We start from the raw sequence: 13,072 nt of genomic DNA, 5'->3' as shown, positions 1-13,072 counted from the left end.
ATGAGTGGCAAATGGATGGGTGTGTATAGAGGGGTAAATAGTAAAAATGTCATAAATTGCATTTGTGCAATTTTTACATTTGAGAGTGTTTCATTTTGTTTATAAAATAAATAAAAATTGTGATAAAACTGATTAATTCACTCAACTTTAGATAAATGTTTTTATCACTACAAGAGCTATTAGTTCCTAAAAGATACTAAAGACTACACAAATAGACAACCATAAAAATTAAATACACTGAAGTTATTCTGTTTTTCTGAAAGAAAATATTTCAATGTCTATTGACCCCAAACCATGAAAAATTTTAAAATTAGCATGCCTTATTCCACAACTAATTCTCTTGTTTCAACATCTATTTTTACCCTTTCCAAGTTAATGATGTCCCTATATTATTTTCTACAACCCTATGTTATTTTTTTACTGATTGCCACAAATGCCATCACTAGTTATTTTTATTATGGCTAATCTATTTTTAGGTTTGTTATTTTTATTTCTCTGTTGGTGCTTGACTGGTTAAATGTTGTTATTGTTCTTTTTGTTGTTGTTGTTTTTGCCTTTAATCCTTTAAGAATTTTTTTTTTATTCCTGGGAAGGGTAGTTCTGAAATTCTTGAGTGTTTGAGAATGTGTGCTGCCTAATCTGCTCCAGGATGGCTAGTGTGTAAAATGTGCATCCCCCACATTTCCTTCCCTCTGTGCACCGTAGACACTGCCCTGCTCTCTTCTGCCATTTAATGGTAGGATTTCTTCATTCTTCTTTTGCATTTCATCGTTTCATATGTGTGTCTTTGAGTCTGTACATTCTTTCATGATTCATTAAGATTGTTTCTGTCACCTTCATTGGTGAAGGACAGTTTAGTTAGGGATCACATTGATGGAGGTACCCTTCATCTCCTTTAGCATCTATCAATTATCGTTCCGTTGTCTTCTGGCATTGAAGGTTGTTGTGGAAAATTTTGAGACTAGTTCAAGTTTTTCCTCATTATAAATGACATTAAGTGATTTGCTTTTACTTATTTATTCTGGAAGTCTGATAACTTAAATAAAACACCTATTGCCCTGTTTCAAGTTTTCCTTGAATGTAGCACACTCATTCAGCTCGCAATGTTACTTCTTTCTTTACATCAAAAAATTTTTCTGCATCCTGCATTTTGTCCTCTAAGAATAGTAAATATCCACCTCATCGGGACATCTTTGTATGTTTCCCATATTTGTTCACGTCTCTTCATTTCTTAAAATCCCTTACCACTTTTCCTGCATTTATGATTATCTCATGCTTTTAACCCATGTCAACAATTTGATTTTTAGCCATATCCATTTTGTCCCTGGCTCTTTTGAGTCTGTTTAGCAATACTGTAAAGGTGAGTGTTACTTTTTCTGTATTTTGTTTTATACGCTTCATTCAGTTCCTTAGCTCCACAATGTTCTCACTCATCGCTTTCGCTTGTTTGATCACCTTACCTCTGAAATGCTTACTTAATTCTTACTCTCATTAGCAATTGTTGAGTATGAGGCTCCATTTCTATTTTTCCTTCCGTTATGTTTTATTCCCGACTTTCTTATGGTTCTTTCCTTCTGTGTGTGTGTGTGCGCGCGCGCACGCATGTGTTGAGTGTGTGTATGTGTCTTGTTTACATAGACAACATGACATTTTCCCCCACCGTATTTATACTTGATGTAGATCTCCTTATTTTGGCTGTCGGCATATAATGCAGTTGGTAAAATTTCCTTGTCACTCTCCTTCTTATCTGAGAATGATTTTTTTGGTTGGCAAGCCTCAATCCCCATTTTGTCCAAGACAAGGGTTGGCAAATTTATCTACAAAGAACCAGATAGAAAACATTTTAAGCTTTGTGAGCCTGTGATCGCTGCTGCAACTCGGCAATGACAGCAGGAAAGCAGCCATAGACAATACATAAACCAATAACCACAGCTTTGTTTCAACAAAATGTTACCCACAAAGTCAGGTGGCAGGCCCACAGACCAAAGTTTAGCTGACCTCTGTATCTAAGAGATGGTTTAGTGTCTTCTCTCAGGCTCACTCCATCTTGTAGGGCTGTTACCTATTTAATGGAGGAATGCTGGCAGAATAAAGATCAATTCCCTAAGTGACCACAGATCTGGAAACATAGTAAATCCCTTCAGTCTCCGCCAACGTCTTACCATAGCTAGAATCATTCCTTGCTTTTACCTACAGTTAAATGCTCATCCTTAATTTCCTTGTCTCCAAATAGTGGGATATTAATAAAAAGTCTAAGAATTTTGTTGACTCAGGTATCTCTCTAGTGCCACCTCTTGGGAAGGGGGATATAATTCAGGGCTTTAATTAGTCCTTGCTGGCAAACATTTTCCATATTTGTTTTATTATTTTTGTGATATTCCTGCAGAGAGGCTCAGGGAATTGGTTTTGCTCTGAAATTTTTACACGGCGGTAATCATGAGTGTATCATCACTCTCTTCTCCTCCAGTGTTTCCCAGCCATTTCTGAGAACTTCCTGGAGGATTGGCAGGTCTAGATTCCCAGGATGCAGCCAAGTGGAGGTTCTGCAGGATGGCTCCTTACCATGCCATCCTGCAACCTACACTGAGACTCCCAAGGTGTTGCTCCACAGAGCAGAGCTCTCTACACCTTTCCATTGTCACCACCAATCTGGTGTGCAGGTGGAGGGGAGGCAGTGAGGATGGTATAAGAGAACTCTGTTCTATGAAGTTCCTCTTATGGTAGGACAAGTTCATCAAAATATAGAGATAGCCTACAAATATTCTACTGGCAACATCGGAGCAATTCCAGACGTCATACAAGGCAAGGACCAGCTTATCCACCACCACTGGGAGAGCTTTGGGAACCTCAGCACCTCAGAATACAGCATCACATTCCTGATTTTCAGAAACAGGAGGAATTGTTTATTCCTTAAACCTAACTAACATCTATGCATCAAGTCCCAATAGATTAACACTGAGTTTTCTCACAACCTTCAGAGCAAACCCTATCAACCACAAGGAGAAATATTGCCTAAGGTAGTTCATAGTATGTTGTCTAAGGTATACATTGTCAAATAACACCATAGGTGGGACATTGATAGAAAACCAGGTTATCCTATAGCAGTCCCAAATCATTTCTTTTTTTCAGTTTCTACTGCTATAGCACCTTACTCTGAAGCTCCAGTCACAACTATTCAAATAATAACACATGTCCTAAGACACAAATATTATTTAACTCTCAAAGAGCAAGTGCAAACTGTGATTGAAAAGCATACTTACAAATCATATTTTCACCAGAAACAATCTGCAGAAAGGTAGGTCTGCTAAAAGATGCACCCAATTAATTTGACTATACAAAGCACTTTACTTTTATCTCAAGGACAAGCATTCTAATTTCCTCTAGAAAAAAAATCAAACATATATTCAACTGTGAAAGTCAGATGCTTGTGAAGGGTAAAAGGGTTTAATAGCTTTATGGAATAAGTCCATGTTCAGTATATGCCAAAGCATGTGCTTAAACATAGTTCTTTCTCAACTTCTCATATTCAAGTCCATGGATACAAATAAAAAATATCATTCAGCCAGTTCACCCACTTCTGCTTCACCAAGAAGTGGGACTTGTCTATGACACTGTTTTGAAGAGAAGGTATGAGTAGTCAGTGGAGAAAGATGACTGTATAATTTAACTGCATTTTTGCAACTACAGTTATAAGCATTAAAATTGCCTTAATCTATAGGAAAGGGTTGATTCTATTGTACATTTTTTCTTCTTTTAATTTCTAAGATAAATATATCATATATTTTACTTTTTTTCTCTTTAGCTATGGGACAAAATTATTTTAAGACATTTTTATCTCTTCATTAGCTGACTAGAAGTAGAATTTGTTATTTGGAATATTTGGAGCTTAATCTGTATCTTATATATGCATTGCTTTGAACAGACACATCTTTAGTAACTCTTTTAAATTAGTTGTATAGACTTCTAATCTCCATTAATTAGTGCAGAATAAAGTAAAACCCATTGATAGCCATTGCTGCTTACTAAGCAAAGAGGTTAAGCTACATGTATATACTAGGACCAGATAAATCAAAGTTATTTTTATCTTTAGGGCATAGTAGCACAGTAGCAAAATCCTACATGAAAGGCTCTCCCTCACTCTCCACCAATGCTGTCAGAAAATGGAGCTGAAATAGCTAATGGTGTTATTAAGAGGGTTGCAGCATCAAGAGGTAGGCAGAGGGGACTTCAAAAGCTGGAGCAGCCGTGGTCCTAGAAGCATTTGATATGAAATCTGGGCTCCAACTCTCATTTTCTCTCCTTTGAAGAGGTCTAATTGGAGAAGAAAAAATCAAGCATTTTTGACAAGACCTGTGCCAAAGAAAATTATGGAGGCAAAGATGAAAAGGAATGTGTCCTGATTGTCCTGTTTTTAAAAGTCCCCAAAGAGTAAGAATGTCATCATAGTCACTGATGCTGAAAAGGTTCATTGGGGAGGATGGGGGAGGATTCCTGTGTGTGACCAACCAAACTTGGAGGCTTCCCCAAGATAATAGACCAGATACTGATGGGAAATTACATTATAAATTAAAAACAAAGCACCTAAAAAAGAGAAGCTAAGTTTGTTGTCAATCTAAACAGTTACTTTTTTGATGCTAGGAAATTAATACAGTAATACTAAGGTTTGTGAAATTCTTCAAGTTTAACACATAGGAATGTGTGCCCTTGTCTTTCCTGAAATGATTTTACCACCCCAAATGTCACTTGATTCATTTAGAAATGAGTTTAATGCACAACACAAACAGAAAACAAGAAAACAAATAATAATGAGTTAAACTAATGATTAATAAAAGTACAAACATAAGCCACAACTATCACACACCCTTGTGAAGATAGCTGTTACTATACTAAACCCGGTCCTACAAAAACTTGATGAGTACAATATATTTTGAAAATCATTACACATGTCATTTGTAAAGAAATTCTCGGATGAAAGCCATTTTTGTAAATATGATACTTACTCTTATCTTCTGTCACAGCCAATATTGTCTATGATGGGAAGTCTGTATAGACATAAATTGATTTTATTTGATCAGATGGCTGTCCCAAAAAAGTCAATTAAGTACAAAATAATTTTAATAATGATATTTAATTGGAGTGTTTTTTCCAGAGTAGGCAAAAAATCATAACCAATTAAAATACAAAATTTTAAAATATTTTGTTTCATATTTTTTACTAGGTTGACAAGGAGTATTTGGGAATTACTTCAGACTTGACTAAAAGGTGGAAACTGCTTCAAGAAAAACCAATTTAATAAAAGTGTTTAGGTTAAAATGTATATTTTAAAGAATACATCTGTTTTGAAAGAAACCTTGCTCATGGTGCCTTGTTTGCTAAATGTGTATTCATTGATAGATTCTCAGATAAGATCTTCTGAAAAATTTACTACATAAGTGTGAAAAACAGAGCTTTCAGAAATCTTCCTCCTTCAGGGGGTCTAGACACCCACACCCCCAGTCTTGCTCATTTTACCCTCCAAGGACACTCCCCATTGGCGTCTTCTAGGTTAGGTCAGGCAGCATACAAATGGGCAGTACTGACAGAAGAGTGAACATAATATTATTTTTGCTTATCTGGAAATCTTATAGGATGTCCTACTTCAAAGTTTAACCAAACTTAGGTCACCTTTGGCTCACCATGGCTTTAAATTAGGCTACTGGGGGTGGGATAGGGAGGGTGGGAGGAGGCTCAAGGGGTAGGGGATGTGGGAATATATGTATAAATACAACAGATTCACTTTGTTGTACAGCAGAAACTAACACAACATTGTAAAGCAATTATATTCCAATGAAGATCTGAAAAAAAATAGAGAAGAAAACAACAAAAAAACCCAAACAAACAAAAAAATAATTTGTTATAATAAACTCACAATGAAGAGCCTTAAAAAATTAGCATGCTGGATATCACACCTTGTTTCTTCAGGTGGAGGCCAGACTTAAAATTCAAAAATCCCAGAATTTTTTAGAACTATAAACACTTTAATTGAGCTTCAACTCCCTTCATTCCATTAAGAATCTTACTAATGTCACTCCTAAGCTCCATGTTATCAAACTCAATGGGCATTTTTGATCTCATTTCCCTTTGTCTCTCAGAAGCACTCAAGATTAGGAAAATGTGTCCTTTAGACTCTGTGACCCCATCCTCTCCAGTTTTCCTCACTAACTCTGACCAATCTCCTCCCCCAGCTTTGCTGCACATATAATCCTCCCCATCACTGAACTGTGGCATCTCGCATGGCTCTGTCCTTAAACTCTCTCATATCCCTTTAAACCCTCCATCTCAATATTGTCACATACTAAAAGTACTTAATCACTGACTATGTATTGATGACTTCTAAATCTAGGCCTGTGATCTTATCCTAAGCTTAAGTCTCAATTGTCTGAGCCATTAGGGCCTCCTGGGTTACAGTTCTCCACAGAGACCCATGTCCTTCGTATTCAACAAGTTCAAAATGACGGAACCTAGAAGCAAATTGCCTGGATTCCAATCTTGGATCCACAGTTTGCTAGCTGTGGGGCCACTGCTCATTCCCCCATGTTTCTGTGCCTGTTTCTTTAGCTCTGAAAATGAAAAATGTTAGCACCCCCCCAACATGCACACACGCTGTTGTGAAGATTAAATGAGCTACTGTATTAAAACTCTTTCCAGTATAACCTGATCGGGTCACTCCCCTGCTAAAAGTCACTTCAATGGCTTCCCTTAACTCTGGGTAAAACCATAAATCCTGAATCAGCCCTCAAGGCCATGTATGATCTGAGTTTATCCTCCATCATTGTTCCCCTGCTGACCACACTACAATTAGGTAGGTCCACTTTCAGTTCTGACACTATACACCCCCTTTCCCAGCTCAGGATGTTTGCACAGTCTATTTATTCTACTTGGGATGATCTTTCTGTACCCAATATCCATATCACTGCTCTTTATCATTTACACCTTAAAAGTAATATCACTTCCTCTAGAAGTCCTGCCTGACTAACCCAGATTACATGAAATTCTCCTATTATATTCTAGATCATTCCGTATATTTCTTATTGTAAAAAAAACAACAGTTTCTGCAATATGTATTTATTTATGCTATTGTGTGCCTAGCAATATGTCCTTTGGCTAAGCTGTGTGACAAAAGATCAGAAGGCAGAGAACAGATCACAAGGTTAATCTGGGCCTTGAGAAGGGGTTAAGGACATATTTCAATGTAACGAACTTTAAGTAAGACGTGACATGGTCCCTACTATGTCGAAAATGGAACCAAACTCTTGAACTCCCTGTAAAACTGTTCCACCCTCAGTCTTTTCTATTTTTATTAGTGACGACTATACTTCTCTGATTGCTCAGCCCAAAATTTGTGGAGTCATAATTCAATGTCTTTTTCTCCCCTAACGCATATTCCAATTGTCAGGAAATCCCTTGGTTTTACCTTTCAAGTATCATCAGAATCCAATAATTTCTCTCCATTTCTATTGTTCTCATTTTGGTCTTAGCCAATATCATTTTTGGCTTCATTACTCCTCCAATGTTCTCCTACAAGTTTGATGCTTATAATCTATGCCCAAAACAGCAGCCGGTGTGAACATTTAAAATCATATAAGATAAAGACACTCCTCTATTGAAAACCTTTTATTACTCTCCATCTTAATTAGAAGAAAAGCCAACGATGATAGACGTACTTCACACCTGGTATCACTGTTCTCCACCTCCCTCTACCTTTTTCTGCTTTTACTTTCCACCATGTCATCCTTCAGTCCTTCTGTTCTAGCCCCAGTGGCCTCCTTGCTGTTCTTCACTTCTTTGCCTTCTCAGATTTTTGGTCAAATTCCACTTTTCCAACCAGGCCTACCCTGACCACCATATTTAAAATTGTAATACCCCCGCATACTCTCCATTTAGAAATCTTGGTTTCTCATCACTCTTCTCTAGCTTTCCATTTGTTTGTTTGTTTTGTTTGTTTTTAGCCATAGGATTTATTTCCTTCTAGTATGATTCTTTTCTTTTAATAAATTTATTTTTATTTATTTTATTTATTGGCTCCATTGGGTCTTCATTGCTGCACGTGGGCTTTCTCTAGCTGTGGCTAGCAGGAGCTACTCTTCATTGCGGTGTGTGGGCTTCTCATTGTGGTGGCTTCTCTTGTTGCAGAGCACAGGCTTTAGGTGTGCAGGCTTCAGTAGTTATGGCACACAGGCCTCATTGTTCCATGGCATGTGGGATCTTCCTGGACCAGAGCTCTGACCAGTGTCCTTTGCATTGGCAGGCAGATTTGTAACCACTGTGCCACCAGGCAAGTCCTGATTCTTTATAGTGTTTAACTTTTTTTTGGTTAAAGTATAGTTGAAGTACAATATTATATAAGTTATAGGTGTACAATATAATGGTTCACAATTTTTAAAGCTTATACTCCATATATAGTTATAATAAAATATTGGATATATTTCCTGTATTTTACAATATATCTCTGTAACTTATTTTATACATAATAGTCTGTACTTCTTAATTCCCTACCCTCATATGAGCCCTCCCCGCTTCCCCTTCCCCATTGGTGACCACTAGTTTGTTCTCTATATCTGTGAGTCTTTTGTTGTTGTTGTTGTTGTTGTTATATTCACTACTTTGTTTTAATTTTTATTTTCCACATATAAGTGATATCATACAGTATTTATCTTTCTCTGTCTGACTTATTTCACTTAGCATAATGCCCTCCATATGCTCCCACTAAGATGTAAGGTCTATGAGGATAGAATTTTTTATTTTTGTCTTTTTTCTTCACTGATTATCCAAAGCCTCTAGAAGTGTCTTATATTGTTGGCTCTCAATAATTTCTATTGAATACATAAATGGTTGAAGGCAATCAAAAAAGTGGAGAAACCCATTAAAAGATGATTTTAGTCACTCATATAAAAGGGTAATTTGAATTATGATAGTGGTAGTAAGGATGGAGAGAAAGAGAAAGGATAAGAAATACATTTTGCCAGTGAAAACTAAAGGTAATTCCTGGTTAAAAAGACAAGAAGGTGTGGAAAAGGGAAGAATTAATAATTATTCCCTGACTTCTGGCTTAAATAAATGCTTGGGGGATGGTGCTTATGAATAATGTGGTGAAGTTGAGAGGAGGGGGATAATGAAGAGGTGGGATGGGATGGATGGGGAAATGTCGGTTGATAGACATATTAATGAGGACATTTCTAGATATTCAAGTGGGAATGGCGTATACACACATATGCATACAAGTCTGTAGCCCAAAAGGGAAATAGTAACTGCACATGTGGTCAAGAGAAGCTGCTTTTAAGATAGGAACTGCTAGGGCATGTTTGTTTTCAATGGGACATTAAGGAGAGAAGGAGAGATTGACCAACCATCCAAAAGTGAGATATGAAAGGCAGATCTTCTCAGCATTTGAGAAGATCATGTTATATCTTCTCAAAGAAAAGAGTGGGACACATCCTGTACTATTGCAGGAAAGAAGATGGAAACATATCCAGGGAGGATTGATTACAGAAATGGGTAATGGCATCTTTTGACTTAGTATATGGTGCAATGTGAGGAGGGCTATGGAGACTTGAGAAGACAGAATAAATTATGAAATAATCATATCAAAGGGGAAAAATGAACTTATCAAGAGATTGCAGTAGACATTCCATGCAGAATTGAGAGACTTTTGAACATAAATTTAAGTGAAGCCAATCTGATAAGTGATGGCATAGAAATAGTGAACAAGTGGGCTTATCTGAGCCACAGAGATTTTAATGGATGTGCCCATGATCATATAGACAGGTAGAGTTGGAATCTGATCTTCTGAATGTATTTTTGTCATCCTTTGCATCCCTCCACATCTTTCAGGACATGTGTGAGCAGCTTATCAAGTATGGCTACTCCATCAGGTACTCTCAATTGATTTCTTCAATAGATCAATTTATTGAGTTCATATAATGCACTTGGTGTTAGGAATACAAAAATGTAAGGTTCTTAGTAAATATACATTGATATGCTATAGACAGAACTATTTTTAAATTTGTTAATTTTGGTCCATTTGGGAAATAGGCAGATAATATCCTTTGGAAATTTGAGACCAGATTTCAACTTTTTAAAATCATAATAATTAATAAAGTTTCTATACATAGAAAGAAAAATACTTGCTACATCAACTCTTTAAATTTTAACATTCTGCTACTTGGTTGATACCATATTTATATACCACATGAGTTATGTTAGCAGTCTAAATTTTAGAGTATATTAATGTTCCTACAAGTTTTTAACAACTATTTGAGTTGTACTCTTCCCCCTTTTCCTTTTAGAAGCAACTAAAACTGTTCACCTTTCTAAAACAGACATTGGATGATCTCCTCCCATCATGAGAATTACCTGGAAAAGCTTTGAATCAATAGTAAGAATTCTTTGCTATTGAAATTCCAAAACTGTAAATTAAGTAAATAAAGGTATGACCTAAAATCCTTTTTACCAGAGTTAAAGGTAGAAATATCACCTTCAAGTAACTTTGCTCTTGAGAAAAGTAAGTTTCTTACATTCTGGTGATAGTGAAGGATTAAGAAATCAACAACGATTTTTGCAAATCAGATCCAGAAATCTATTATGAGGTTGAGGAAAAGGGCTGTTTCTGGCTTGATGTAGGATTTTTCAGAAAATTCAAGCCAACTAAAACTTGCAGGGATAGAGCCTTGAGTCACAGAACTCCCTCACACTCTCTAGGGAGTGTCTTTGATCTACTTGATGACATCTGATGATACTTATTCACCTCCTTTTTCCCCTTGCCAAAGTTAACTTCCCAGAAGTGAAAATGCCTTTTCTGTTCCTTGGAGCAATGAGTTACACCTACACATCAGAGGAGTCATCTTCTTTCTCAGGATTGCCTTCTCCTGTCTCCCTTGCTAGGATCTCCTTCCATATTTAATGCTCAGTGCAAGTTCCAGGTACCTGAGGGAGATAGTATCTAGAATAAGACCATGTCTTGTCAAAAGAGCACACAAGTTGCTCTGTTTTTGAGAAAGATGTGAAGAAAAATATGGATTTCACTAACTATTTTTGACTGCTTGCAGAAATTGGAAGTCAAAGTGTGCTCGATATTGAAGAAGTTTTGCAATTGCAAAGGTTGCGAAGGCTGGTTCATGCTGCAGATCCTTGTGGCTTTGAACAAAGTAGATACAAAATAGTTAAACATTTAAAAATAATACAACAAAATAAAACAAACTTGAAGGAAATGAACAGTATTTGGTCTCACAGAAGAAAGTGTGAGAAACACTGCAATGAGACTGTAATTTCTCAGCTTCTACCTAATAATAAAGGCAGTTCTTCAGATTGAAAATTTAGTGCCCATAAATGCGCAAAGCAACCTGTCCTTCCTATTTCTTTGAAGTGGTGGATTATTTTGATTTAGCAGATTATTTCTATTTAGTGTTAGTACTCAGGTTAGTTCCCAAATCCTTTGACAAAAAATGAAATAATAATAATAATAATACATTCTAAATTGAGTACCTATATCAGGTACACTGCAAAGTGTTTTACAGTTTCACAGTCGTTGCCATTAATCCTTAAAATTAATCTGAACTAAGATTTATGTCAGACAGAAGCATAATAGAATGAAAAGCTACCTTTTTCTCTCCTCTTCAATCTATAACCAGTAAAACATCCACAACACAATAGGATGCCAGATAATTCTATACATCTGTACACTTTAAGGTGAGTGGGTTGGAACACACAGAGAAGGGAGAACTGAGGGAAAAGCAGTTAGTGTCTGCAGTTCTGGACCTCTGGCAGTGGCAGCTGAACCCACAGCTTCAGAACCCAGTAGCAGCCAGGGAAGCAGCACACATATCTCTGGCTTCCTAAACTGAATGGCACCCATGGCTACAGGTAACTGGGCAGCAGCATCAGTGGGACCCAGGACCCTGTCCCTCAAGGCACAAAAACCTTAGCCCCATTCTAGACCCTTTGAACTTTACAACACTAGACACAGTAGAGGTGCTATGGGACCTTGGAGCTAACCCCCACTGCCTTCCTCCACCCACAGTGGACCCTGTGTCTTAGGGGATACTAGATGCAAAGGAAGATTCCACCATCCCAGTGATGACAGCAGCTCTGGCAGAAGCAAGTTAGGAAAGACCCCAGAGGCACAAGAAACAACAATGAAGGCACTGAGACACATCTCTTAGAGAGAGAGTGGAGGCTGGAAGTGCCAATTCTCCAGTACAGCCAGAGGCTGCTCAGGTAAGAGAAGCCAAAATCTTGTGTGATGTATCATGCCTACCAGAAAACAAAAGAAAGGACTGTAACTTCTAACCTATCATTTAACTTCAAATGTACCAGCAGAAGAAAATTCATCAAGCAACATGAAGAACCCCACTAACACTATACCACAAAAGGAAAATGACAATTCACCAGAAACCAAACTTAAAGTCACAGATTATTGTGACCTACTGATAGAGAATTCAAAATAGCTATTATAAAGAAAGTCAACATGATACAAGAAAACTCAGAGAGACAGTTTAATGAGCTCAGGGATAAAATTAATGAACAAAAGGAGTACTTTCCCAAAGAGAATGAAATTCTTAAAAAGAACCAAACAAATTCTGTAGATGAAGAACTCAATAAATGAGGTGAAGAATGCAGTAGAGAGCACTGGAAATAGAGAAGATGACATGGAAGAGAGAATTAGTGACATTGAAAATAGAAATCTAGAAATGATACAAGCAGAAGAGGAAATATAGGAAAGAAAGAAGAAGAAAGAAGATATTTAAAAAAAATAGAAATTTTACAAGAGCTATTTGACTCTTTTAGGAAGAGTAACAATAGGATAATGGGTATTCCAGAAGGAGGAGAGAGAAAAAAGGGAGCAGAGAGATTATTCAAAGAAATCATTGCTAAGAATTTCCCAAACCTGCGGAAGGAACTGAACATACAAGTCCATGAAGCTAAGAGAATACTTAATTACCTCAATGCAAAATGATCTTATCTAAGACATTTTATATTAAAATTGCCAAAAGTCAATGAAAAGGCAGAATTTTAAAGGAAGGCATGAGGAAAAAAA

This window comes from Hippopotamus amphibius, chromosome 2 (genome assembly GCF_030028045.1).
Source record: "Hippopotamus amphibius kiboko isolate mHipAmp2 chromosome 2, mHipAmp2.hap2, whole genome shotgun sequence".
Classification (NCBI taxonomy): domain Eukaryota; kingdom Metazoa; phylum Chordata; class Mammalia; order Artiodactyla; family Hippopotamidae; genus Hippopotamus; species Hippopotamus amphibius.
The sequence above is the reverse complement of the archived record's forward strand: the minus strand, read 5'-3'. Positions refer to the sequence as shown.